At 34.1% G+C, this 19,761-nt stretch overlaps 1 non-coding gene across 1 annotated transcript; it reads right to left on the bottom strand.

Moving 5' to 3' along the window:
* Positions 1–13,715: 13,715 nt before the first annotated feature.
* Positions 13,716–13,788, bottom strand: Trnak-cuu. Its single transcript has one exon. It is a non-coding gene; the product is annotated as a tRNA-Lys (tRNA).
* Positions 13,789–19,761: the final 5,973 nt, after the last annotated feature.

Consider the following 19,761-nt stretch of genomic DNA (forward strand, 5'->3'; position numbering starts at 1 on the left):
CCTTGGCATCTCTATAAATACCCTGGGGCAGAGACAGTCAGGGCTTGTTAGAATAGGTTCCAGGCACTCTCAAGGCTGTCCTTTATTTTCTGTTTATCTCCACAATCTAAATCCTTCTATCTAATATTTCCTGCTGCTCACACTCAAGAAAACTCTGGGGAACTGTGGGGTTGATGGGTAAATGCCCTGCACTAAGGTAACTTTCAAGAGGTCAGCCTTGGATGTGAGCAAAACAGGCTTTTATAGCTCAAAGTTAGGAGGTTTCCAAATGGGGGATTTGGAGGACACAATAGGTGGGGTTACAGAGCAGAACATAAGCAGAGCAAGTTAGTCCCTTCTGGAACAAATACATGGTTGCATGATGGGCATAACAAGGTTGTCATAACAACAGGTAATCATAACAAGGTAGTCAAAGGTTTTCAACCTTTTGAAACAAAGATAAATTTGTAGGATGGTTATAGATGCTTTTTGAAAGATATGATTGCCATTCCTCAAACAGGCAGTACAGAACCATTTGTAGTTAAGGTTACAGATGGGTCATAACCCAGTCCTTGAGAAAGAGCAGTTTAATCATAAACAGGAATTAACCAAGTTTATCTTACTATAAGATGGCTTTTAAGCCTAAGATGGAGGTAGGCTGGTTTCTTTACTACCAGCTGAAATAAACTCTATTCTGCCAAGTTTGTTTTAGTTATGGTATTTTATAACAAGTGTAGAAACCCTCACTAAGATATTAGTCTCAAAGAACTCATTGATAAAATTAATTTTCAGACGTAAAAAAGGTGTTGGGGAGAAGGTATAGTGGGGAAAGGAAGTATTCGCTGTAGAAACATAAGGACCTGAGTCTGACCCCCAGAAACACCCCCCGCCTTCACAAAAGGCCTCATACAGTACCTGCAAGGTAGCTTAGTGGTATACAGTTTGCTACACAAGCATGATGACTTGAGATGGACCCCAGAGACCTGTAGTTGAAAGAGAGAACTGACTCATAAAAGTGGTCCACATGCCTGCACAGGTACCAACATGAACACAGAAACATGTACATCGGCAAAAATAAATAAAAAGAATGAATAATGTAGCATAAAAAGACTATTCTGACTATTCTTTTTATACTTTTTTAACTTTCATTTTTCTATAAGAAAAAAAAAACTTGTGTAGGACTTTAATAATACAATTTCTTCCATTTGCTCAGCATTTTACATTCTAAACTAACATTCTTATTTATGTTCCACAATAAGGTTGCTTCAAATATCAAGCTTTGATTTCCTTTACAAAACTTTTGAAGTTTTAGTGCTCCACAGACTATGTAAATTATGAGTAGAAGAATATTGGAAGGAATATACAAAAATAAGAATAATAAATAACTCTATTCAGTTTCAACATCTTACATAAAACTTGAAAATAAAACCAATCTTCCTGAACTGTGCCTGGTCTTAAAGGTAAGTGTGAGAACATGATGCATTTGACCAAGTTCTGTAAACCATTATTAGTAACTGATATTCTGTGTGGTCTTCTCACATCTTAGCAACCTAATTATTGTTGTTTTGCTTTTCCACTTACTCTTTATTCCAGTATTCCTTTGCTTCTGATTTTTTAGAATTGAGTGTTTTTCTAATTCAGACAATTTTAGCATCAACCTTTTTGTTACTAATATAGAAATCTGAATGCCATATGTAGATACACTTCTCTGTAAGTAATTGGTCAGGAAGGCCCCAAAGTCCACTAAAATTGAGATCCATCCCAATTCTCTAGTGTTGAACTTCACATCACATTGCATTCCTGGGAGGAAGTGGTATAATCTTGAAGAACTCCAATGAGAACGCATATACAAATAATCCAGAACAATAACTCAGCTTGGGCACTCAACTAGATCCACTTGAGATATAAAGTATAGGACTGGAGGACACATATGAAATTGAAGTGAAGTTGATTCATAAACCAAAGTTCATTAATTTAAAAAAAGTTGCAAATATCCTCCCTAATAAGAGGAACTGAACTCAGAAGGAAGAAAGCAAAACTGGTAATCGGCTTGGGATACTGCCTTGTTATAGATTTCTTGCTGAGTATGTACAAGCCCTGGGTTGGATTCTGAATTATATATCTCTCAACTAAAATTCCACTTGTAGTTTTCAAGAAGTAGAAGAGAATGACACTTTCAGGCATGTTTCAATTTAATTAAAACAAAAGATGAAAACATAAAATTGCATTTTACAAAATTTTAAGGCTAATGACACTATTTTTTTAATTTCTTCTAGAAGAAGCTCAAATTGTTGTTCAGTCTGAATCTTAAAAAGGAAATCTTAAATTTGGACAAAAAGAGCCATTTATATCTATTGGTTCAAAGGTCTTTTAAAAGACGTTCAAGCAGTAGTGACCAATGACATTAATATAACTCCCAGGATTATAAAATGACAGAATCTTTATTCAGAATCCAAAACAAAAATAAAATACAAAAGAATTATAAAACAATTGAAGAAAAGTTTTAGTCAAACAGATTCTGTGCAAATTGACATGATTCTTGATTTACTATAGAATTTTTTGAAAGTAATATATCCAACAATGGATAGACTATTACAGGCAAATGTTTGCCATAACTTTTATAGAATAAAGACTGCTGCTAAGTGGATGGTATTCATAAGGTAATCTGTTTTTAATTGCTTGGCTTTCGAATCAAGGAATCTTCATTGATGTTTTGGCATGCAAAGGCATGTTCAGTGAAGTGAGTTATTGGCCTTCATTGATTGCATTACAAATGTCTCTGGTGCACTGTGTCATCCAAGCTGTTCCCACTCACTAAGACATGTCAAAACTGATTCGCATACAGGACATGGCCAGAAAAGAACAATTCATCTTTTCTTAGAAACATCAAAGGCTTTAGAACAAATACCAGTATTTACTAGTATTTTTACTAAGACAAGCCTTCTATGAGTTACATTTGAGCTTGAATGCTTTGACACAGAAAATGTGCACTGTTCTGAACATCAGGCAACCTGTTGAGGTAAATTTCAGTTGTCTTCTGTGAGTACCATCAATCACATCTTTAACTTGCCTTCATCATTCTCAAGAATCTTGTACAGCCACAAATTGTGAATGTTTCTAAGATATAACAGACACTGTTTCTTAAAGAATGTGACATTTGCAAGGGCAAATTGGCCATGGCTTTGACCCCTAAAATGTTTGTATTATTCCCCAGGTGTTTCGTTTTCTTACACAGGGCTTCCCAATCTAGCCTCCACTGGCCTTTAAATCTCTGTGTAGGTAATGCTGCTCTTGAGATTTTCCTTCCTCTACCACTATGTAGGAATAGAATATTATTTTTGTCTTTTAAGTGTTTCTAAGAAAGAAAATATCACTTGTTTTTGTAAATCACATCAATTTTTAAAAATATTTAAATATGGAACTGCATACACAAATTATAAATCAGTACTCTTTCTCTCCAATTAGAAAAATACCCACAATCAATAAATAGTAATTTTAATTAATGTGAAAGACTGGCCAAAAATGTATTTTATAAAGTAGCCATTAATGTGATACTCATTTTTTTTTCTCAAGACAGGGTTTCTCAATGTAGTTTGGTGCCTGTCCTGGATCTCACTCTATAGGCTGGCCTCAAACTCACAGAGATCGACCTGGCTCTGCTTCCTGAGTGCTGGGATTAAAGGCATGCACCACTTCTACTTATTATTTTAATTTTTGGCTATCAAATAAAGTTGATCAACTTGACACTCATACAGATATAATATTTATTGAATATTTTTAATGCATAAATCAAAATTAGCATACCCTTTTAACTCAAAAGAATAAAAGGCTTCATATGTATATATATATGTATATATATGTGTGTGTGTATGTATATATACACACAGATTTATATACATATATATAGTCTCCCTTTTCTTTGAAGAAATAAAATAGATCAATTTTGAACTTCATATATGATAACCAGAAGATGACTGATATCTGAAAACATTATTTAGTATATAGAGTATACATATCACACTAGGAGACTATATTTGCCTAATAAAATCCAAATTCCCCATAAAGTAAATATAGAATTTAACTTCAGCCATGTCTCAATGTTTCACCTGCACAATCATTCAGCTCATGTAATTATACAGCTCCATACTTTAGTTATAAAAGTTTTTTTTCTTCAAAATAATCCCTATTGTCTTATACACTTGAAAATCATATAAGCACTTTACATTATTACTTCATTATTTCTCCCATATGAGATAAAAATAATTTTTTCTTTTGAAAATATTCACAATTATCTCATAATATTTGTTTATTTTTGAGTGCATTTTAATTAAAATATTTCTCCCTTCTCTCTTCTCCTTTTGAACACTTCCATATATCCCTCTCCTTCAGTTTCATGGCCTCTTTTTTCATAAATTGTTATCGCATGCATATATGTTATATCACATGTACATATGTCTTCCCAAATGTAGTTTTTGAGTCCACATGACATGATTTGTAAGTATGTTTTCAGGGCTGACCCTTTGACAACGGATAAACAGTTGGTGTGTCCTTCCCTGGAAAGGGCCACATCTCCTGCTCCAGATATATTCAGTAGCTGTAGTTATTTGTGTAGAGTTGAGGCTTCATTAGCTTTACCCTATGCAGATTGCCATGTCCATTGTCATCTTTCTTGTTCAGCTCACATTTGGGCAGTCATGGTGGTAAGTATTTAAAGGTATAGCTTCTCATGTTATGAGGAGACATAATCTCACAGTAACCTCCCTGGGGCTCTGGCTTTTATCATTTTTCCATCCCTTCATCTGCAATGTTCTCTAAGCCTTTGGTATGGGAGTATATTGTAAATATATCCACTGAGTCTTGACTCCACAACTCTTCATATTAATTTGCTGTGGTTTTCTACAGTGGTCTCTATCTGTGCCAAAGAGAAGATTCCTTAATGAGGGATGAAGACTACACTTACCTGTGTGTACAAAGACTAATGTTTTTAGATTGTAGTTAGGGGTTCTGCTTGTTTAGTAATTTGGTGGTTGTAGTTTCTCCTCCAATAACCCCAATTACACTAGCATTGATCAGTTAGCTAGTTTTCTAGTACTAAACATGATATCTTTTTTTGTTGTGCAAGTCTTGAATCCTATTAGAGAGCCAAGGGATACTCTCAAGATTTCTTCCACTATTGAGCCTCTATGGTTTTCATACCAAGCTGGTCATTGGTGTGCTTTAGAGGCATCATTGGTGGGTGGAGACTGTTGGTTGCCTCTCTCCTTTGGAAGCTTGCATGCCACCTTCACATACCATTAAATCTAGTCCTCAGGAAAAGGGCTTTCAGGTCAGTTTCTGCTCAGGGGTCTTTGAACCCTGTTTTTGAATTTCATGATGTCTTCAGCAATAGGGACTTGCCTTACCATCCTGGGGGTTTAACAGAGCAACAGCAATAAGCTGTATGTTTTGGGTATCTCTTAGAAACCCTGGCCAACAGCTCAAAAGAGGGCTTTCTCATGTCTGGTATTGGGTGGTTTTTTGTTAGGTGGTTTTTGGCTCTTTATTATTAGGAGCGAGTGTCATCAGCCCTGATAAGAAAAGTTCATTAAAACTATTTATGTAAATTTATACACTGAAACATGTGTGTTAGTTTCTTTTTCTTTTTAAAACATGAGTTTAACTAAATCATACCATTATACTCTAACACCAATTGTATGTGCTTCTTTTCTACTGTTATATCTAAATTTCCTGATTGTATATAAGTAGTTGGTCATCAACTTAGAATGAAGGCAAAATATTTTCAGATAACAATTAAGTTTGGGAGATTTAAATTAATCTGGGAGTATGCCACTTACCCATCTGCATTTCTCTGAAAGGTAAGTTCTTACTATAAAAACAGCTTAGAAATAAAATCAATTTGAGTAAGTGGCTAAAAACGTAATTACACAGAGGATTTGTTGATTACAAAGGCAAATAGCAGGTGATCCTGGAGGGAGAAGCGTGAGGTACTAGTTATTAATCAGTGTGATATTCTACAGAGAAAAGTCAAAAGATGATCATTAGTTTAAATTTTAAATAACATAGATTTATTGATCAAGTACAGAGGCAAGTTTCAACAGCTGAGATAATGAAAAAGTTTAATGAATTCTTGTGTGAATATATCACATTTGCTAAGGTGCATTTTCCCCTCAGATTAAAAACTGCCTTTAATCATTCTACAGTAGACTTGCTAAAGTTCTAAGCTGATTAAATAGTAATGGTGTGATATATCTCAAAGTACTACACCAAAAAAAAAATGGGAAAAAAAATACAGAAGTAATGGCTAAAAGTATATGAGTTGTGGTCACCTTAATATTTCTTTTTTTTTTTTAACTTAATACTTGAGTTCTTGATAGTAACTTCTCTAGTGACAGAAAGATGATTTCAGTAATTACCTGAAAAATAACTTCTCTCTAAAGAGTAGAAAATCCTGCTAAATTTTAATTTTTCTCATAGATTTTATACTCCAGATATGAATTGTCTATTTAGAATTCATAACATTAATATATCAGTACCTAAGAGTTCCTTTAGGCACTAATAAAATGTAGATTCCTGGACTTGCTGACTGATCAGGTGATTCAGTACATTTGGATTTGGGCCCAGACATCTTCTTCATGGGTGATTCTAATATTAGATGAGAGAAATTAGGTCAAATGTCTCCTAAGAACAGAGATCAGTTTCTACATACTTCTGAGAGTACTCCAGTGATTCAAATGAGGTTTAACATGCTAATGGGAAATGGACTTGATATCACCTGTACGTTATAGTTACATGTGATTCATTTTTCAGAATATTTAAAAAGTTGATAAAAATAACAATAACATGAAAAAATAGCTCCCCAAATGTCTTCTGCTTCCTCTGTTCTCCCAGTGGTAACTGATTCTGGACTTCTGGCAGTTTACAAGCCACAGTGTCTCCAGATGTCAAATCACCATTTATAGTGAAAAGATAAGTGTAGCTAGAGTTTTCCTGCCTTGCCCACAGTCAGGACAAATCTTTGTCACCCGCCAGTCCCACAGCTGCTCAGACCCAACCAAGTAAACACAGAGACTTATATTGCATACAAACTGTATGGCCGTGGCAGGCTTTTTGCTAACTGTTCTTATAGCTTAAATTAATCCATTTCCATAAATCTATACCTTGCCACGTGGCTGGTGGCTTACCAGTGTCTTCACATGCTGCTGGTCATGGCTGTGGCTGGCAGTGTCTCTCTGCTTCAGCCTTCCACTTCCCAGAATTCTCCTCTCTTCTTGTCCCACCTACTTCCTGCCTGGCCACTGGCCAATCAGTGTTTTATTTAATGACCAATCAGAGCAATTTGACATACAGACCATCCCACAGCAGATAAGAGTTTGATTTCTAGAAGATTCCAGCTATAAACTGATAAAGGATGTAGAAACTTAGGAAGGATAAACCATATTGTAAGAACATGGTGTTAGTTTTAGGAAATATAATGAGCAGTTTTGGACATTTCAAGTGACTTTTCCTGTATCAAATGGCTAAGTAAGTAATGGAGAAGCTAGGGTGAAGAGGGTGCATACAATATTTGTTTGCTATTATAACTAAAACAGAAAAACACACTTCGGACTGTAGATCATGTTTCACAATGATTCATTTCATTCAAATTATTTTGAATTTGAAAAAGAGACTATATCCTGATATGACAAAAGCACTTTATTACAAATTTCTCCATAAACTGACAATAAACTTGTTTACATGTAATTTTGTTCATTCCCTTATTTTTCTGGACACAGAACTAGTTGTACACTGTGAACAATAAACACATTATAGGTGCAATATTTTTCTCACTGGCAATCACCAAGTTCTACACCAGTCTGATCATTAACAAACTCCTATTAGGATGGCATTTGACAGGCAGGCTCTTGCTCTCACAGTATTGAGACTGTATCCAATGACATAGTTCCTTCAGTTAATCACTGAACACCTCTGCAAAGACTTACTATGTTTGCTCTGCTTCAAAATGGTCTTTAAGTTTGGCGTGGATGGATGCTTGGTTCTTCACTGTGTATCTTCTGTATCATTGCTTCTGAAAAATCAAGGAACTATGTTTAACCTGGCTTCAGCTGTATGAATTGCTTCTTCCAAAACCAAGAATATATGTATTCTCCATCTATAAGCTACTCAAACTGCCTGAGTAGTCTTCACATAGCACCCTCAGAATATTTGATTTGAGGAAAGGAACCCACATACAGTTTCTGAGGCACAGGCTGCTGTATTTCTATGTCTACCACTATTTTTCTACATGTGTCTCCTCTTTTACATGAGTCTACTCAAACAAGCCAGTCATTCATTTACTTTCACCATTAAATACTTATTAAGTTCTGAGACAAGGAAAAATCTGAAGAAAATGAACATCACATCATGTCATTATTCTGTTAGATCATTCAGTAGATTATTCAGAAATTGATTAGGAATGACTTATGCAATGAGGTGCTGCCTCTCTAGTATCTAATATAGAATTCCCTTAGTTTCACTGGGAACTTAAAAATGCTAGTTCATTTTCTTTATTCCTGTACTATCAATCTCTTTAAATAGTTGCCTCCTATTTTAGCTACAACACCAAATAGCAGAGGTTCCAGGGAATCCTTATCCCAACTTACAGTTCTGAACATGTATGATGTGAAGATTAACTTTCTCATAGTCCTACATGGTGACAGAACTGTTTGTAAGGAAACTTTTGTGCTATTTTATCACAAAATCTGGAGAAAAATAATGAATCAGTAATATAATGCAATAATGATGTAAGTAAGACTGCTGAAATGCTAATAAATTGAATGGCAACCAAGTGGTTAACATTTTTAAGTATTACTACATTATAAATGGATTATTTCACAAATGGTGTTAGAGTCCTCATGTTCCCACCACTTACAAAATTCCTACATCTGAACACTAATGGATTGAGAATCAAACATGCAATTCATCTTACTTTGGATAAACATTTAACATCTGAATCTAGTATTTGGACAAGAAGATCTCATCAAGTTCGAACAATACAGTGGTTCTCATGAGGTAAGCTCAATATCTGATAAAGATGCTGGGGATGTAGCACAGTTGATAGAGTGATTACAGAGCATGCGTGAAGCCCTGGATTCAGTCCCACGTGTCGTGTGTTGATATACATCTGTATTCCCAGGGTTTAGAAACTAGAAAGAGGATGATTAGAAATCCAAGGTTATCTTAAGGTACAAAGCATGAGGTCAGGCAGGGCTACCCAGTCCTCTGACTCAGAAAAACAGGGGCTGGGGTGAATATGTTTAAAATACATTGAATGAGAGTATTAGTAAACATACTATTTAAAAATAAATTTAAATAAGTGATGCCACCATATATATTGATTTAGAAAATTAACTACTAATATAATCTAAATATATTCATATTTGTATGTTTGTATATATTTATATGTAAAATAGTGAGAGCAAAGAGGATAAGAAAGAGGAGAGATTGTTACTTTATCCCTTTGTCTTGTTTTGAGAGATCCTTTGAAAGTATGGAATACACTATTCTCAAGAAAAGATACAAATTACACACACCTTCTCCAATCCTTCACAATCATAACACCCTCTCATAACCTCTTCGGTGTTTCTGCTTAATCTGTCCCTGAGTGTCATGAGATCACCAGAGACCGTAATACAGTTCTTCAGCTGTTTTGCTTTCTAGTTTTTGTTCAGGATTCTTGGAACTAAGGAATTATAAGTGTATTTATTCTCAAATGCTGTTCAGGATACAGAGTTTAGAAATAGCTACAATTTAAAGATTTTTAATGGTTCTCCACCAAAACTGGACATTGTATCCAAAGCAGAAGAGTAAGCACTCTTTCCTCATTGAGAGATTTCTTGACAGGAGCTCCAGTTTAGGCCCTGCCTGGAGCCAACTGTTAAACAGAGACTGATATTTAATTTTTTTTATACTCACATTTAATACCTTGATCACACTCTTCTATTTCATCTTTGGAATTTATACTCAGAATTGGAGTCACATCAGTCACCAACTCTGATTTGGTGTATACACAGTCGGTCACTCGGTGACAAGGAAAGAAAAGAGAGCGGGGGTGAAAAAAAAAGAAATACCATCTCAGATTCCAAATTGAGAATTATTGCTTCAAAGGGACATTTTCATTCTTTTTAAAAGTATTCTGCTGATGTGTGCTCATGTGTATGTGTATATATTACAGTGTTCATATAGAAGTCAGAACACAGGGTTGGGGATTTAGCTCAGTGGTAGAGTGCTTGCGTATCAAGCGCAAGGCCCTGGGTTCAGTCCTCAGCGCCAGGGGAGAAAAAAAAAAAAGAAGTCAGAACACAACCTTGGATTTTATTTCTCACTTTGTACTTTGTTTTAGACAGGATCCCCTGTTTCCCATGGTGTATGCTAGGCTAGCTGGCATGAAAACTTCTGGGGAACTCTCCCTTCTCATGTACTATGTTGCAAGAGGAGAGTTGAGGTTGGAAACCTGCACTATCATGCCTAGCTTCATGTAGGCTTCTGAGATCTGAATTCAGTTCATTAGAATTACAAAGCAAAGAGCTTAATCTTTGAGCCATTTTCCCCAGTCCAGGAGGACATGCTTAGTAATCTGGATTAATCATTCATTTATAGTGCGTTATTTTTATTGACATAGTTATTGTACTTTAATGTTTTTCTATTAAATGTTATTTATATATTTGGGGATTTGGGGTGAGTGTGTGTGTGTGTGTGTGTGTGTGTGTGTGTGTTTATGTATCTTCATGTATATAGAAGTTAGACACAATTTGAGGGACTCGATTCTCTCCTTCCACTATGTAGGTTTCAAGAATTCAGCTCTAGTCAAAAGGCTTTGTGGCAAATGATTTTGCCCACTGAAATGTTTCATTGGTCTGACTTATGTTCTTTGGACATTAATTTGAGCTAAAACTGTAGTAAGTTTCTCTGAATTTCATTTTTAAAATTATGTACTTGCAAATTAACTCTGAATACCACCATACGTTTCTAAAGATGAGTCAAAAAGTGAGAATGAATCCCATGATAGAATAATAACTGATTTTTTTCTTTTTATCAAAGAGAGGGTCTCTACTATATTCATTCATGGAACAAAAACAAGAATAAAGGTGCTTCTCTGTGAAGATATTCTCTGGAAAGTACTAAAGGCAGGAAAGATGTTTTCAGAACTCACCGATGCATACCTTCAAACAACATAACTACTTGGGACCTGCTGGGAAACAAGGTCTCAGACAAACAGGCCTGGCAGGTGGTCCTGAGGAGCCAAATAGCTGTTTCTGAATGTTATCTTCAAGAAGAATGCAAAAGTAGATGTGGAGTGCCAAACAATAATGTACTCCTCAGCAAAAAGCCACGGAGATTCAGAAAGACACAAAGGATACAGAATGCTGCTTGTCTGTTGACTATTGAACATAATGTCATGTCACAGCAGTCACTCACAGACTGATATATATACATATACTCAACTGACATTTTACCAGAGAACAATGATGGGAAAAGAGAGGAATTCACTAAGAAATTAAACTAAAAAGCAACACATCTCCAAGGAGTGGTTAGAAATTTAAAGGATATGTATGTAAAGACTTTTCTCTGTTTTTCTTGATGAATTGTCTGCCTTAGAAGAAAAGTCAATGTCTCTTCAGGAGTCTAGTAATGTCAAACTCTGCCTCCCATTACTATGTATGGAAACCTTCTTCATTGGTGATTTATAATGAATATTTTCTAACTTAGACCTGGATTTTCACATTCAGTTAAAAAAAATCTGATTATGATATTTGAAGATCACCATCTCTTTTTTCTTTCTTACATTTTTCAACTTTAATAAATTGTATACTTTGAGCCTTTTGCCAGATGCTAGATATCTGTCTCAAATCCCCTAGAAGATAGGTCTCAAATTCCCATAGAAAAACATTTTTCAATAATGTGCACAATTCAATTGTTGGTCCAATTTTCACATTATCATGTATCACAATTGTTTAAAAAGTTAATAATTTCATATCATTGTCCAATTCTTCACGTCTAAGATAGTTTTTCATTATTTTTACCGAGCAACCAACCATTTAGAGCTACTTTGCAGAGTTCTACTTTTCATCTCTTATTCTGTGGATACAATTAAAAATCTCTCACAAACTTACATGTACTTGAAGCACCACGATGTAAGCATCTCAGGAAGATGTTTGCAGTTCTCCAAGCCAGTGTGAGCTTGCTCAAGTACACTAATCTACAGGACCTGCATTGATAGAACTCCTATGGTTCATTCACTCTGCTTTACATGATGGTCTAAATATTTGATAGACTAACAATAGACTTCTACATTCCCTTGACTATTCACCAATTTTTAGAGTAAATGAGGAAACAATCCTTGAAAATACTTTCTATCACAGTCTTCATAGAATTCTGAAACTGACAGGAAGAAAAGAGTAGAATTTCTTGTGGAAACATCTCTACCGGTGACTAGTTGTACCCGTAAGAAAATGGTTTGTGAGCCTTTTTCAAACACTTAGGTTGCAGTTTATAGCTTGGTGCTAGAGTTATTGACTAGCATGCATGAGGCATTGACTTACAACTGAGGTACAACAAAAGATAGTAAGAAATGAATGTTTTAATACACACATAATTTCAAATATTTCAATATAGTTGAAAATTCTTCAATTGTTTATAATTTTACATTAAATACCTCTAAGTACTTTATGATAGAAATCAAGTTCTCAAAAATTTTCTGTTTTTTCTGTATCTATGATATTTCTTTAATTGTCACTTAAAGCAGAGCATACTTCAAAATGAAAATGGCCACTCTTAATAAGTAATTAATGAAACAAGTACAAATTATGAATGGGACAGGCAAATGAATAACCAAATTCCTCTCATATATATTTTTCAAAAAAAAAAAACATGAAACCCCACTGTGATCTAATTCAATAAAGAGTAAAATATATAGGCTTTATTTGCACCTAAAATTTGGGGCATTTGAATAAAAACCTAATTTATATAATTTATATATTTATTCATAATTCACAGTGACTGTTTAATCGATGAAAACTGGTGGAAAATAAGTTATTAATTTCTGCCTACCTTATTCTCTTTCTCTACTTGCCAGTTTGGCTTTTTTGACCCAAGAGGCATAGCTATCTTCTATCTATCTATCTATCTATCTATCTATCTATCTATCTATCTATTATCTACCTATCTACTGCATATATGATATACATTTTATACACATAATAATATATTATATTATATTGTGATATGATATGGGTAGGTGTACATTGCATACATATATAATATAATATATTACATATGTGATATATAAGATCATATATACGTGCATGACTAAAACCTAAGAACTATTATTGATCAGATTATGTGTATTTAGTCTAAAGTCATTTCTATAATTGTAGTGGGTAGCCATTCCAGCTTGGATCTGGAAGTTCCAACCCCCATTGAGACTCTGGCAACTGTCATGCCTACGAGGCGGGGCGAGGGGAGGCGCCTGGGGACCCAAGAGCTGGATGGGCCAGAGCTCTCTCTGTGCACTCTCTCGGTGCCGGGACGCTGAACCGTGAAAGGTGGACTGTGCAGAGCTCCGGAGAGAACACCGCTGGATTGCAATACACCTTCCCCAGACCCTGCGACCTACCCATTACTTAATTTGTGAGTTACACCATTAAATAAATATCCTTTTAACTACGTGGAGTGGCCAAAATAATTTCACCAATATCTGGTGCCCAACGTGGGGCACGAACCCACGACCCTGGGATTAAGAGTCCCATGCTCTACCGACTGAGCTAGCCGGGCCAAAATAATTTCACCAATATCTAATTATTGGATTGTCAGTTTCTTCATGATAAACATCTCCCAATAGACTAGATTCATACTGCTAATTCATATCGTATGCCATCTCCATTTATGCATAAAGATGCTTCCACTAAAATACACTACGATTCTTCGGGAGAATGAATTTTTTTATAAAGTCTACAAGGACATTTGAATAGGGTTACATCTTCTGTTCTTCCTAGAGTAACTGACAATGGATCACAGGCCAAGAACGTACCTACTGAAAAGTATGTGAAATCTTATACAAAATATTTATTATACACTACTCCCACAGAAGAAGTGGGTGATGGAATCCTTTATTTACATTGATGACCTGAAAAGTAAAGACAGTAAGATTTTTTTGTTTGTTTGTTTCTCAATTAGGTAGACGCACTAAAAATCAGTAAAACTAGCTGTATCACTAAACTGATGTTTACTCTTAACTGTGTTCAGTTTTATTAATGAATGATAGATCTTCAGATTGTTTTCTCAACAAAAATTCATCTTTGAAAGAAAGTCATTTCTTCCCCTACATATCCGCTCAATTTTACCTTCTTGTTATAGGTATGCTTATCATAAATTATAGACGTGATTCAGAAGAAAGTTTTAAAGGTTGGTTAAATTTATGGTCCAAATAAAACCTGCAAGAGCATTCCTTAAATGCTACTGGAAAAACAATTCCCAATGTTTTTGTGAAATTTGTTTTATTTGAAATTAGTTTTAGAAACACTGAGCACAGCATTTGCACTGAATAAGGTAGTAGAAGGTTCTAGTATTTTCCACTTCTCAGTATGTTTTCTAGAGCCATTCCCAGTTATTCGAAGAGGAGAATGATTGGGAAAATATACCAAATCTGTCATTCAAATTACTCTAACAGTACTCATTTCTCATGGCAAACCATTCTGTGATAACAGAGACATCAGCCTATAGAATGATTGTATCTACATTTTAGATTATGTTAAGAGAATAGCCATGAAATAGTTTATCTTTTCATTGAAACTACTAAATAGAAAATTAAAGTATTACCTACTAGATGAAAAATAACAAATGCTGTTTGAAATATCAAAATATAATCATAACAGTGCTAAGAAAAGTTTCATAAATAACTCCCACTGTACATATTTAATTGAAAATTGTTCGTGATTCTGAAAATCTTAATATAAAAATTGCCTGAAAACTCAAATCCCCAATGTCAATTACTATTGTCCTTTTGTCTATTATATCCCACCCATAAATGTCATTTTCTATAGCCACCTTCTGAGATTTTAGTTAAATAAGCCTGCCTGACTCTAAGAATACAAAAATTTCCTTTCAAATGGAGAATTACTTTGATGGCAATTTAATTTTCACAGAGTTATTTCCATTAGAATGTAAGTAGTAAAACTTACTGCTTTTGAAAACATGTTCTTAGGGGCTGTAGAAGTGGCTAAGTGCTTAATAGTACTTGCTGCTCTCTCAGAGAAACTAAGTTTGATTCTCAGAACACACATGGCAGCTCATAGCTGTCTGTAGCTCCAGTTCCAGCAGATTTGATGCCTTCTTCCGACCTCCATGGAGATCAGGCATACATGTTGTGCACATACATAAATGCAGGCAAACATTTGTGTATATAAAATTTAAAATCAACTTTAGGAAGCCTTCAATATTTAAAAAAATATTTTTAAATCAATTATATTAATTTATTACATCTACATCATATTGACAGTCTTTATAAAAAATATAAAGCAAGATAAACCCACTCAAATAATGCAATTTTGTAAAACCTATGTAAAATGTTCTCCATGATATATAATTATTTCTAATATTATTACAAATTTGATAATAAAGTTAATATAATACAATTTGTTAAAGTTCTTTAAACAGTAAAACAATGGGACCATTTTCCTTACAATTAAGATTCACTGTACCAGAATTTGTGTTCTACAGAAGACATCACATTAGTTAATCTTTTCTATACAGTTTAAACTATGTGTGGGCATATAAGTGAGAAAAGACCTTGAAATACAAAGACATTTTTGTGATATAACATGAAATGACAACTAGCAGCCCGAATAAAATCCTAAAGCAAAAGAAGAATATAGTACTTTTTAACACAAAGTTCTGAAGAGCACATTTCATGCAATGCTTAGTTAAAAAAAAACCTCATTATTTTATAAGTTATATAAAATATTGATTTAATGGCAATAATGGTGATTTATAAAGAAATTTTAAGTAATATTCTTACAAAACAAAACATTACAGATCCTGTTATATACATGTTATGCACACTCTTCACTATACAATGAACACACATTATTCAAATGTATCACTCTGTTCATGCTGACACAGGGTGATTAATGAAGAATATCTCTTCCAGTGTGATCGACATTCTAGTGCTGACAATTACCACGTTACTAGATGGAAACATGTTGTTTAATTTATCTATGCTTTGTTTTATATATATATATTTATATATATATAAAACAAATATATAAAACATATATATAAAATGCGGAAGGAAGATAACTTATCACACATTTCTTATGATGGAGTAAAAGGGTCATAACACCTAATATTACACAACAAAAACTCATTATAAATATTTTTAATTATAGTCCATATAAATGATTTCACTTATATAGCTTTGTTACTTTAGGACATAAGAATGAACTTAATATTTTATAAAAATATAATTTAACCTCTAAGAGAGCAATTAAATTTGATTAATTATAGCCCCAGTATAGATTTTTATCTTACATCCAGGTTGATCACAGTGTAAAACTCATAAGCTTTGCTCATAGGAAATACTGCTTCACAATTAATATATTACTTACTAAATAAAAGTCAGCCACCACAACCATATCTTAGGAATGTTCCTGGGGTCTACACATTCCCACCCAAGTACATACTCAGACATGGTGAAGACATAAGCAATGTACTGTAGAAAGAGAGAAAAATTCTGGAACTGTGAAATTCATGTGGTTTTATGCAGTGACCTCTACATGATTGCTTTGGACTGCTATGATACAGTGAAATAAGCTAGATAGCTTATTAAAAAAAAGAAAACCAAAGCAGAAATTGCACATGTTCCAGGAGACCAGAAGGCACATACTCCAAGCCTGGGAATATTTGCTGTCTGATGAAGCCTCAGTTTCTGGTTCAAGAACTCTTCTTTGGTAGTCCTTAAGTGGAAGAGTAGATAATACAGATCCCTGAGCTTTCTTTTTCATGTTCAGGGCCCTTTCCTCATTAGTAATCACTTCCTAAGTCTTACCTCTTCCACCATTTTTCCAAGACATGCTTATGTTTTGAACTTTCAATCCATACATGAAAAAGAAATAAGTGTGAAATACCATATATACATAAGAGGGTGATTCTAGAAATCAGTTTTATCTCACTAAATCCTCTCAGTCATAGCACAGAATGATAAAGCAATCAGAGGACATAGGCAAGAAGTTTGTGTAGATAATTCTTTAAAGATATTAGAGGCAGGGGCTCTGAGGAGGTCATGACTTCCACCTCCGCACATCAAACACCCTACCAGAGAACAAATGGTGCAGCAATCGAAGGAATTCTTACTCTTCCCTCAGAACATTTATGCCTTTGTGATCTTTTATTCAGATTTAGAAAAATTCCCGAATGAGAAGACTGCATGGATGGCCGTCTGAACCTACTCCCCCACAAGGTATACCCCTTGTTTCAGGATAGGATACTTTCAAAGATTATCAGGGAAAGGAATGATGCTAAATTTTCTATGAGCTTGAAGTGGGTCAGTGAAATATATATATATATTCCTCAATCTGTTCATATACCTGCTGAAGAGAATGACTAACCAAAGCAAAGATGTATGTGTGATACAAAGAAGACATGCAAGGGATATGGAGGGACTCAAAAGACCTGCTGGTGCAGAGTGCACTGATCATCCACAGGAATTAGAATTCAAATTCTGTAATTATCTATCACAAAAGTCACACCAGTAGATTTTTCATGTCACTACCTCTGCCTGCCAGCAGCACATTCCACATCCACCTTACATCTTTCAAGCTAGGCAGTGGGACTACAAGGAGGAGAGGGGCACAATGTCAGTCAGCATGAGGAAGAAGCAGAATAAATCTTACACTAGACACAGACTAATTTTTGAATCATAAAACTAAGACAGGATTTGACACAAATAGACCAAAATAATATAATGACCTGAGCAAATAGAGAAACGTCTTAAGATTCCTTTTAAAATTTTATTGAAAAGAAACATGAACACACAGAAAAAAATTAGTATATTTCCATAATAAACATGACCATAAAAAATGATTCTGATATGATTTAATTTTTAAATGACTATTATGTATTACAATATTTATCAAAGCCCACTGCCACCATATGATTTCCCTTTTAAAATGTGTAATTCAGTACAGTATTTCAAAGGAATTTTTGTCCAGGAATTTAGAAACAATGACAATAAATCATGAAGATGTTTCTATTTTCCAAGTGTAAAACATGTTTGCATAGTTTTACTGTTTGTAAAACAGATTAAATCACATAAGTTCACTAACTGCTTCTATAATAAGTTTTCCATTTCAGAATAAAACTTTAAATATAATATTGGTGTTTTGTTTCTCTTTCAACAACAAGACAATTCATCTGTTTTGAATTCATATAACACTTAAAATTTTACAGTCTTATTAGTTCATTTTGTGTCCAAATGTGGATTACTTTTTTTCTTTCTATTTTTAAAATCCTATCTTTCCATATGGAAATGGAAAGCATTAAATTAGAATTTTATTGTGTAATTTATCAAATGTTACTCTTTAAGATTAAATGCACATTGATACATTTAAGAAGATAAAAATATTAGCAGAAAGTATCATTCAGATATGCATGATTAAATTAGGTGATGATAATGATGATCATTATTTTTGAGTCTTTGTTTTTTAACACAAGTTTTTACTCTACAGCTAAATTGGCCTGCAAAGTTGTTGCAATCCTCTTGCCTTGCCCCCCGTCCCCCACCAAGTGTTGAGTTATAGGCTTGAGCTACAAGAATACCTTTAAAATATTTTTAAACAGTAAATATCCAGAACAAAATAGGTTATTTTGGTTCACACTAACAGCCATGTTACATAAAATTTCTGTTTAACTTAACTATATGTTTATATTTTCCTACAAGTGTGATAACTCCTAATGATAATCATTTCTCTATAAATAACATGGGGACCTTCTGGGAAGTTATGATTTTATGAAATGTCAGGGCACAAAATGGCAGAAATGGCCTATAGCTGTCCAGAGTTATTTTATAGACTATAAACTATTTACTAGTATATTTAACCTCCTCAGAAATTAAGTTCTCTAACCAATTTTATATGTAATATTTAATTATATTAGCCAGGATAAGTTGTTATGGTAGGTTTTTCCAAAATATTGATATAGGAATACAAAAAAGAACTGGATAAGATTCTTGTTTCCTTTTAGAAATCTTTATTCCATTTACATTTTCTAGTTTTTGAAAGTTTTTGTTTAAGTATTTATTTCCATTCTCATGGATTGAGAAGATACACTTAACTAAATCAATAATAGCAACATCTCACAATTGATTTCTATTAACTATTCTTTCCTCTCTACTCATTGGAAAGCTGTTTTTTTTTTTATTGTGAATAAATACTGTCTAGAAAGAACTTACGCAGAACAGGTCATGTGGATACATGGCTTCAGAGGGCTCACCATGTTTTTTTTTTTTTTTTTGGCAATGTATTTCTGTACTAGCTGAAACATAACATATAATTGTGTATGGCACAATGCAGAAAGGAGGGTCTTCATCTCATGACACACAGAAAGCAAGAACAAAAACTCAAAGAGGCAGAACGAGATACATGCATCAATTGAACAACTTTATCCAAACAGTGCCCCTGCAATGTGCTGCAGCCACTCAGTAGTCGATTCAAAATTTACATCTGTCAGTGCACTAATTCCATCTCTGCAAAA

Source organism: Peromyscus leucopus, chromosome 6, assembly GCF_004664715.2.
Source record: "Peromyscus leucopus breed LL Stock chromosome 6, UCI_PerLeu_2.1, whole genome shotgun sequence".
Classification (NCBI taxonomy): Eukaryota; Metazoa; Chordata; class Mammalia; order Rodentia; family Cricetidae; genus Peromyscus; species Peromyscus leucopus.